This window comes from Balaenoptera ricei, chromosome 13 (genome assembly GCF_028023285.1).
Source record: "Balaenoptera ricei isolate mBalRic1 chromosome 13, mBalRic1.hap2, whole genome shotgun sequence".
NCBI classification, from domain to species: Eukaryota; Metazoa; Chordata; class Mammalia; order Artiodactyla; family Balaenopteridae; genus Balaenoptera; species Balaenoptera ricei.
Genome location: NC_082651.1, coordinates 67,002,001 through 67,012,862, shown reverse-complemented (window position 1 = coordinate 67,012,862; position 10,862 = coordinate 67,002,001).

The following is a 10,862-nucleotide window of genomic DNA, read 5'->3' as shown; positions in this document are numbered from 1 at the left end:
GAAAATTATCTTGTAGCTAGAAAATGTATCCCATAAACTTAACAAAGAAAAATCCTTGCCTTTTATTGATGGCAATAAAAAGTTTGAAAATATTTAGGGTGTAAAGTGAATTCACTCTCTGCTGATATAAAAATTGAAGAAGAAAAAAAAGTCATCCAGGAACAGTTCTAGAGAAACTTGCCTAGAAACTTGCCTAGTAAACGTAACTGAAGCAGCTGGAGATTACTTTGGCGTTCGTCTGTAATGGACTGTGGATCCCTTCAGCTCTACCCAAGAATAGGTGATGGGGCTTTATTTCTATCCTGGGGCCTTCAAGTGGTCTTAGCTATTGGAAAAGAGGGCTGCCTTTGCAAGTGGGGATGTGCTGGCTGCTGATACTGATTCTGCTCTGTCCACTTGGTGCCCCTGACCCAATCCCATTGTCCCAGCCATCCTCTCCCCTACATCCCCTTTGTCCCTCCCCTTCTCCCACCTGAGGAATCTTTATTTCATCTCAGAGAAAAGTACTTGGACTTGCCTGTTATCCCAGCCTGTTACTTATAGCATGACAATGAACTCTATACCTTGCGCTCTTTAGGGCTTAAAAATTTGAAATGCACAAAACTGTTTCTCTGCCATGGGTTTCAGAAAAATCATGTGGGACTTAAAAAGCCAAAAATTGCCTTCCTTCTCCTCTGGTTGAGCTGTGGTGTCCATTCCCTGAAGCAGGAGGGGTGGAATTGTCCTAGAGGTTTGGGTAGGGCAGAGGACCATAATAGAGGTACCTGTTGACCATTCTAAACTCTCTCTATTCAGAGCTTCAGATGCTGGCCTTCAAATGAACATCTCTATTTGGATGCCCTGCCTCAAACTCCTATCTGTTTTTGCTTTACTTCTAACTAACTAGCTCCGTCTTCTGAATTCTCCATATAATTTGTGCCCTAAACAAGCAAAAACTCTGAGAATCTTTCTTTCCCTTGAATTCCACTCCCTCCCAGCTGACTAATCACCAAGTTCTAGATAGTTCCATATTTGCTATCATTGTCCCAATTCAAGACACTGCTAACAACCTCCTTACCCTGGCACCATTGACATTTTGGACCAAATAATTTCTTGTGAAGCTGTCCTGTGCATTGTAGGATGTTTAGAAGCATCCCTGGTCACTACCCACTAGATGTCAGTAGCACACCTTTGTCATGAGAAAAATGTCTCTGGACTAGTACTGTGTTGGGCCATGTTGGAGCCTGAGGCAAAAGGAAAAATCTGTGCCCTATATACACTTATCAAAATGTCCTCTTATATTTTGAACCACGTGGAAAAAGTTAATGAAAGTCCTACAGCAGCAAGAAGACTGAATTTACTTTTTGCTAGTGTAAAATTTGAAGGAAAAAAAAAAGACATCCAGAAACCATTCCAGAGAAACTTTGCAGGGCCCAGTACAAACTAAAAATACAGGGCCCCTTCTTCAAAAATTATGAAGAATTTCAAGACAGTGACAGCAGAGCAGTAAACCAATTGGGGGGCCCCTCTAAGTGTGGGGTCCTTCTGCCTGTGGGGCCGTGTTCAACTGCACAAGTCTCACACCCTTGAAGCCAGGCCTGAACACCACATTACCCAATTCACCTGCTGGGAAATGTGACAGTTATGTGGGCCCTGGGAACCCCAAGCAGATTGGAAACAACTGTTCCCATTGCACAATAACACAGGGCCCTAAAACACAACATTGTGAATTTTTGGCATTCATTTTGATTTTTTCAAAATGTTACATTAACATATTATCTTGTTTACTGAGAATTTTGGCACCCTCTTAAATTTTGCACCCAAGGTGAGTTCCTTCTTAATCTGAGCCCTGCTCCAGACTTTGTCAAATGTTCCTGCTGATTTAGAGCAGTGATTCTCAAACTTTGGCCTGGATCAAAATCACCTGGAGGACTTGTTGAAACACAGACTGGTGGGCCCCAATCCCAGAGTTTCTGATTCAGTAGGTCTGGAGTAGGGCCTGAGAATGTGCATTTCTGAGTCCACAGGTAATGCTGAAGCTGCTGGTCCAGGGCACACTGAGAACCACTGCTTTAGAGCCATCCTTCATGTCATGCCAGTGAGAATGATATTTCAAAACTACAAGGCACTTCTCTGCTTAAAAAGTGGTCCCCATGTCCCATAGAATACAATAGATGCTACTTGGCATGGCATATATTACTCCTATGGACCCCCCTATTGTGCCCCCCGCATGATGCTCTAGTAATAGGGGACTGGATAACTCTTATTAAACATCCCTTAACACTCAGATCAGCAGTCATCATCTTTAGAAACCTTTTTTTAGGCCTCTAGATTGAGTTAGGTGTCTTTTCTTTGTCTTCTCATTGAACACTGAGTATAGCTCTCTATTAACATTGAACTTGGTACAAAAGTCTACCCCATCAGAGAGCAGAATCCTGGAGGACTGGGATTATCTTTATTCCTCTAGTCCGTGCTATAGTCTGTTGCAAACAAGTGCTCCAGCAGCGTCTAAAGAACTGAGCTGGACTTACCCAAATGCCATTCTGTTACAGCGAAGTAAAACAAAGAGAAAAAGACTATGACCTCATGTGACAGCTAGAGATTTAAGTGCACAAGGGGAGCACAGCAGAGTCTCAAGAGTCTTGAGGTTTAAGAGTCTGGCAGACAGTTTTCCAAATGTCTATAAGAGTCGAATGCTTTTTTAATGGAAAATTAACCCTTAATGTGTAACTGGTGACCTTTAGATCCTACTGATAGTAATATCCATATAAGCTATGAAAGACAACAGCTAGGGAAGAAAAACTTGAAGCATTGGTTAGAACCAGTAAGAAATGCAGTCAGAAAGAAAGAGCAACAGTAGAATAGAATAATGTAGGATAACGTGGATAGGAAAAAAAGAGCACAAGAGAAAAAATTCTTAGATTCAAAGGAAAAGTATTTTTTTTCACTAAAAGGTAATTTTTATAATGTTAAAATTCTTCAATAATATCTATTACACTGAAAATATTTCAAGAAATCATTTGGCTTCATTGCTTTAAAATAAGTTTGAAGAATCGTTTTATGGTTCTTTTATGATCAACACTAAACTTCAAAGTACAGAGCTACCATATGAATCAGTTTAAATGAAGTTTGTTTGGATAGTTGGCTCCTGAGGTCATGGAAAAAGGATGGGAAAATGAAATTCACAGCACCTCAAAGGAAAGAGTGCTCTGCAATCTGCCATGGAAAATGTTAGATGTCTTTTGGGACAAAGTAAACCAAAATTCTGACTTAAAGGTATTACCATCAAACTTAAAGAAAGGAAGCCACATGGCAGTGCTTCAAATCCAGTAATACCTCTGAGAAAAATGTATTTGTAGTATAATTCCAATATACTGATTTCCATCATACACCTTTGGTGTTTTCCACACGTTTTTAAATACAGATATTTTTGTTAGGGAAATTTGAATATAACCTACCTTATTTGAAATCATGACTGTACGTTTATGGAATAAGACTGTGGTGAATGCAGAGGTCCTGCTTCAAGGAAGGACTTGCTACACAGGCTGCTCGGAATTCAGTGACCAGACAGCTTCCAGCTGTCACTCCCATAAGGGTTTCCTTAAACCATTTGCCATATCCAAGCTCACACACCTTTCTGAGTATTGATCAACTGATGGCATTCTTAATATACTTGTGGTCACTGTGGGACAACTCTGACTGGGGTCGTATGTGCTCTCAAACTCTCCATGGCGTTTCCTGAGCCTTAGGGGAGCCTACATTGCAGTTCTTGCTCCAATCCTACATCCTCCCCTTCCAACCAGAAGTTGGTCCCTAGTAAATATCGTGCACATCAAGCCCCATCTCAGCTTCTGCTTTCATAAAACTAATTGGAGACAAATATTAATAAATTTATGGAATAAGACACATTTGTGGTTCTTCACCTCCTTTACTACTCAAGCAAGAGCTAGAAGATAGATAGAATAGATAAAATCTATCTATGTCTATATTTATATTAGTTTTTACTTGCAGTCATTATTTTCTTGATGTAGGAAAGTCCTGGGATTTTCTAGTCAATGTCTTCTCCAAGTACTACTAGAATCAAGAAATTACATACAGAATCAGTACTAATCATTCATTAATTCAACAAACATTTAGCAAGTGCCTACTCTATGCCAGCCTCTTGGAGTTCCTAGTGCCTAAGGATACAAAGTATATAAGACATATTTTCTGTTCCCTAGGGAATTCCATCTAGTGTTGAAGAAAAACATTGGTAAGGGCTAGAATGGAGGAAACACTGATTATAGGGATGGGACAAAGAAGCAAGTGACTACATCAGCTTTTGCGAGGCAGGAGAAGCCACATAGCAAAAGGTTTTTCAGGATGTAAAGGTGATTAAGCTATAAACAGGGTGGCATTCCAGCCTTTCCCAGCACAGGGAACAACATGATGTAAGACATGACACAAATCGGTGCCTTTGGGGAGGGTAAATCTTTACTCTGGCAACAGCGTCTCTCACTGTTCAACCTTCCTGTAGACCAATTTCTGCGTGAAACACTCTTGACTCTACTAATATTTCACTTGGATTGACTCCTTGTCCTTCACGTCTGTGTTAGGACATTACTTCCACCAGGAATTCTTCCTTGATTCCCTTAAGATTGGCTAGATGAGTCTGCTGTACAGTTCAGTGTCTAGTACTTCCACTATTGCAGCATTTATTACACCATGCTCTAATTGCCAATTTACTTGTCAGTTTGCCTCTGAGTGGACCATAACCTCCTCGAAGGCTGTCACTCGAGGTTAGTCACTTCGAAGTTTAGTCACTGTTCATCACCAAATCTCAACATACTGCCTGAAAGATAAAAGGTACTGTTTGTTTGATGAATAAATGAGAGCAGCTAAGTGCAATGGACTTAGGAAGGCATACTTTCTTTATTGAATAAACACTTATCTGTGCCCATCATGTGCCTACATCTCTAGGCACTGAAAATAACAAGAATGAAAAGAACAAAGAACCTCATGGAGTTTACATTCTAGCGGGGAAAGACAGACAATAGACAAACTGCTATAAATATAAAGCAGGATGGGGAAGGAGAAGTTTCTTATTTCGTATAGGGTGGTCAGGGAAGACCTCGTTCTTAAGGTTATATTTGAGAAAAGTCCCAAAGAGATGAGGGAATGAACTATAAATGTTTAGCAAATAAGATATGCATTGGAAACATCATCAGCAATACTTCTTAAAATTACCCCATGAATGTTGGTTCTACATCATGGCTAATTTCTCTCAGCTATTTTGGGTAATGTCATGAAGGCTTTTTGTTAAATTCTGACTTTTATTGTGGCTATCTCTTTAGGTACTAGCAAAACGTCTCAAGGTTCTTTATTTCACAGTCCATTTTGCAAGGATTCCTGTAATGGTCAGGAAACTTCTTTGTTTCTAAAGCCTTTTGAAATCATAGACTAACCCAAACAATACCCACTATTAGTACAAATATTTTATCTTTTGTTACCTGGCACTGGGCAAGAGCAATTAATATGGCCATCGGAACTGATTTAATTTCTGTGAGAAGCTTAAATTTCAAGGGTAAATTCAAGACTGTGATAAACTAGCCTGCTTGGCAATTTTTAGTTTTTCTTTTTAAAGATGAGCCACCACAATTAAATCAGGGATACTCAGGAGAGTCTCTGTAAGGTCCATAAGGGATGTGGAGAGTTCCCTGATAGGGGTTAAGTAATTACAGGGTTCTCCTTTTTTCAGGTAAAGGAAGGAAGTGGCTGTGTTAGTGTTGTAGTGATATGGGAGGAGAAATACAGCAATATTTTATAAAGATTAGGTGACTAGCTGAAAAGGGATGAGCATTTTCTATCAATAGCAGAGTCTATATAGCACAGGAACCATTAAGGTTAGTGAAAACCTTAAAACAAAATCAACTAAAGTTTTCACACATTTTATTATTGCCGTCATACTTTCGGACAAGGTAGCTATGTTTTGGCTACTCAGAGAAATGCTGAAATGAGCAATAGGCCTCGAAAGATTACCATGTATTTGCATTAATACCACTAGTATTTATTCAGATTCTGTATGAATAAAAAGGGAAATAGGAATTGTGGATCTAGAATCCTGGAAGACATATTTTGATAGGCAGTTATTGTACCAGTCTTTGTGCTTGTACATGAGCATGTCATTGGTTTTTTTTTCTTAAACTTGAAAAGTATCCAATCATAGAAAGTATTTTTATTTAAGAAAGATATTTTACTTAAGTATAATTTACATTAGAAGATAAACTCTCTTTTTATTGTCAGTTTTTTTTTAATTCTAAATTTGTTAAACAAAAGAACTCATACAGGTTGTTTTTTTAAAAAATAAATTTATTTATTTATTTGTTTATTTATGGCTGCGTTGGGTCTTTGTTGCTGTGCGCAGGCTTTCCCTAGTTGCCGCGAACGGGGGCTACTCTGTTGCGGTGTGCGGGCTTATTGTGGTGGCTTCTCTTTGTTACGGAGCACAGGCTCTAGGCACATGGGCTGCAGTAGTTGCGGCACGCGGGCTCAGTAGTTGTGGCTTGCAGGCCACATGATCTTCCCGGACCATGATCTTCCCGGACCAGGGCTTGAACCCGTGTCTCCTGCATTGGCAGGCGGATTCTTAACCACTGCACCACCAGGGAAGTCCCCAGGTTTTTAATTAACTAAAATTTGGAGAATTTTAGACAAACCTAATTATTCCTATTTTCCTTTCTTTTATTGAGGGATGGAGCAAATCTTTGTGCTACCTATAAGTCATTTTAGGGAACTGAAAGATAGCTCAGGCGTAAAAGGCATTTTAACAGTTTTATTATTCTGAATTTGAGGCCTGAATTTAGGAAAGGCAACATCGAGAGTGATTAAGGAGGCAGATTCATAAATATCTAAAGACAAAACAACTTGCAGCAAAGTTCTAAAAACATAGCAATAAGCAACAATGGTTGATAGGAATTCAACCTTTTTTCAAAAGTAAAGACTCTTGAAAAATGATTTAAAACTGTGTCAAGAAGTACCAAAAGTTAGCAAAATAATTTTCTGATCTCTACTGATCTGTACATAAAATAACTTATTAATTTTATAGAAAAAAGATCCAAATTCTATTTTTACTCCCTGTGTGTATTATTCATGTAACAATTTGCAGTAAAGGACTTATTTTTTCTTTCTAAGATTTTTTTTTTGATGTGAACCATTTTTAAAGTCTTTATTGAATTTGTTACAATATTGCTTCTGCTTTTTTATGTTTTGGTTTTTTTTTTTTTTTGGTCCCAAGGCATGTGGGATCTTAGCTCCCCAACCAGGGATTGAACCTGCACCTCCTGCATTGGAAGGTGAAGTCTCAACCACTGGACCACCAGGGAAGCCCCTAAAGGACTTATTGATATGCATTAATATGTACTCAATCCCACATACTTAAACAGATATATAAATATTAAAATAGATATTAATTTGAAGTCTTTAACTATAGTTTTAAAATATAATTAACTTAGTAGTAGAGTAGATAAAACAATGTATATAGCATAGTAAATTTGCCATCTGAACAAACTATAACTTTCTTAATAAAAAACAAAAAATCATATGTATTATCATTGTATATATTTGTATTTTAAAAATATTATTGTATAAAAAAAATTATTGTATGTAGTGTAATTAAACAGTTATATTAATTGCCATATTTAACCAAAGTAACCAACTTTACTTTCCTCAGACACAAAAGAAAACTAGAAAATTGAAAACTAAAATCTGTTTTTATCCTTTAGCATTTATTTCATATAATTCTAACAAATCTGAGGAGGCAAAAATAACTAAGTTGTGGGTGTGTGAGTAATATTTAAATGTATTTGCAAATTTTGTTAATCTATTGTCAATTTAAGTAATAAGGTAACTTAAAATTTTGTTTAGTGACCAATTTTTGTGTTTCTTTTTTTAGAAACTGTCTCTGCATCCAAAGATTTTTTATTAATTAACTTAGTCATTTGTCTAAGGTTTTAAAGTTAAAGATCTGGAAATCATAATTTAGCTAACACATTAAATCTTTATGATTTGTAACATTGTACGAACATCATAAAACTAAACCCTTTGAACAGACATTGATCATCATTCCAATTAGCTGAATACGATTTTACATGTATAATTTTTTACTTAAAACAAGTTATGGAAACAGTGGCAATTTATTCAATTCATAAAACCACTGTGGGAATTTTAAGATGTTTGAATCACAAGAAATGTGATTAAATGGTCTTAAATGAACCAAACTGTTACACTGACTTTATTTTTATAGGGTAAACTAATTTTTAAAGACTCAATCATGACAAAAATTCTTCTTTTAACTTAAAGTTGAAGGCTTTTCTTCCTATATTATAGATGTTATGCAGGCTAGTATGTAAATATACTTTTTAGTGTCAATAGAAAGAAACATGGTTTAATAACTTTATTTTTCTTTCAGATCTTTTTGACCGCTTATCTGGACTATACTCCTAGAGTGAGCACATAACAACTGATGCGTCTTTTAAATTAATTCATCTTTAAGGTTTCCCAAGAGAAGGAAAAAGAGAGGAAAAGAAACAGAAAAAATGTGAGGGAGCTGTCGTCAGATAAATACAAAAAAACATTTTTTAAAAAAGTGAATTATGTTCCCTCAGTAAGGAGGGGAAGAAAGGTTAGATATAGAAAAATAAATGTGATGTATATACACACAAAAGAGAGTGATGTGCGGTTCATTTTGACAGAACTTGAATCCTTGAAAATTTTTATCCAGCCATAAATGAGAACATCAGATATCATTAATCTGTAAATTACAAAAAAAAAAGGGGGGATATTTCTTAAGCTAGACAAACTTTTCTCTCTTTTAGACAAACAAGACAATCTTCTTAAGAAAGTTTCTTCTTTTCTTTTTGTTCTGAGGCACTTCTCAAATGAACAACCTTGTTCATGTCAAAAGTTCCCTTGAATGGCCACCGCGTTCCAAACTGTCCCTCGTGAAACTGTGCCCGTTAGAAAGTCAAGTGTACAAGTTTGTATATAAGGAGAAAACAGGAAGGCAGCAGGTGTTTAGTCTGGAAGAGGTGCAGTTTTATACTGAGAAAACCCCCGAGAATGGAATGCTCCGTAAGGACGGTGCTTGGCTAACTTTGTGTCTCCGGAGCTTGGCCAAAGGCCAACTGTAGCTAATCCAGAGCTGAAGAGAGTCTCCTGATTCACTGCAGGTGAAATTAAACACAGCGGTTCTCAGGGAAACAAAGACAAGACTGAGGAAGAAGTCCTGATAAGGTCTGTAAAGGTGACCCATGGAAAAGTTCATTTAAACTTTTTAAGCTGGTCTGTGGAGAACTTTGAACTCCCTAGCCCTCGAGGCTTGCTCAGGATGAACTTATAGATTTCTTCTCCCTACAAATATGAAATTGTTCTTTTAAAAAGCTAATTCTGTTCTCTCTGCAAGGAGAGGGAAGAAAGTTTAGATCCTCTCCCTGTAGAGTTTTCCTTTTACAAACAACATTCAAAATGCTTGTCAAGCAGAAGCAGGTGTTGGCTAGAAAATAATTTTGCCAAAGAGCAACACAAAACTGGTTACGTTTTTTAAAAAAATCTTAAGGGATCTTATTCCTATGAAAACAAAATAAACCCAACACTGAAGGGCTTCAGTGAAATAATGGAGCTCAATTTAGTACGTGCAGGTAGAGACACAGGGCTCTCAGATACGCTCAGGATTACTGGGCTGAGGGTCCTGTGCATGGTGCTGAGGGCTTCCACTGAATCTTGGTGGAACATCTACTTCTGTCAACTCCCTACAGCCAGAGACCACCAGGAACACTTGTAGTTAAACAAGTTGGGTTTATTACTTATTGCAGCTAAGATGGACACATACTATGGGGAACCATGGTGTCTCAGCAAGTGGGTGTAAAGAGGTAAAAGTAGGTGGGTATAAAACAAATGAGGCAAAATATATAAGTAAAGTGATAATAGGTAAAATCCATATGAGTTTTCTCTGTACTATTTTTATTCCTGCAACTCTTCTTTATGTCTGGAATTATTTCTAAAGTAAAAACTTAAAGAAAATAATAAATCTACTTAGGCTTCAATCACGTGTGTGTATACATATATACTGAAAGCTAAATTTAACTAGATGTCAGCTAGGCCCTCTCAGTCTGTATCGATTTGACCCAGTCTCCTCTCCTTGAAGCCCAATCCCCCACTTCACCCAATTCCATAGCTGTGGAAGAATTAAGGCACACTGAAGATTTTTGTGATTTCTCTGAGGCTGATATCCTTATGGTCACTTTGCCTCTGGGCTCCTGTTTTGTTTCTGCCCTCAGTGTCAGATGTGAGATTTGGTCCCATCCTCTTACTTTTGCAAAGCATTTATGAGCTTTGCAGGCATTGCAAAAGATTTGGGGCTCCTGAGAGAAGCCACATCATGCATCATAGAGCAAATAACCTAAAATCACACAGTAGACTTACTGTTCTTAAAAAGCCTTTGGCCACACCATCCCTTGGGATTTCTCATTGCCCCTTTACCCTATGCCGTGCCAGCTCTCTGCCATTGTGCCATCTGCCTTCTTGGTCCCTCTCTTTTCTTTTCTCTCTCAGGAGCAAAACCAAATTCCTCTCATTTTCATATTACTACTTTCCTAGACCTGACACTTTTGCCTTTGTAGGCTCCTTCCTCAGTAAAAGCACATTAAAAGTGATATTTTACCACTGTGTTGGTATGAAAATGAATATATTAATACTGTGTGTTAAAACATTTCTTTGACCACAAAGTTCATTTTTTTCTTTGGATTTTAAAGTTAGAATCCATATTTTCATGGGCCATTAAAGGTACTGTGGACCCTGAGCATTGTGTTTATTCTGCCTAATGGATAAGTTGGCCTGAAGGAAACTAG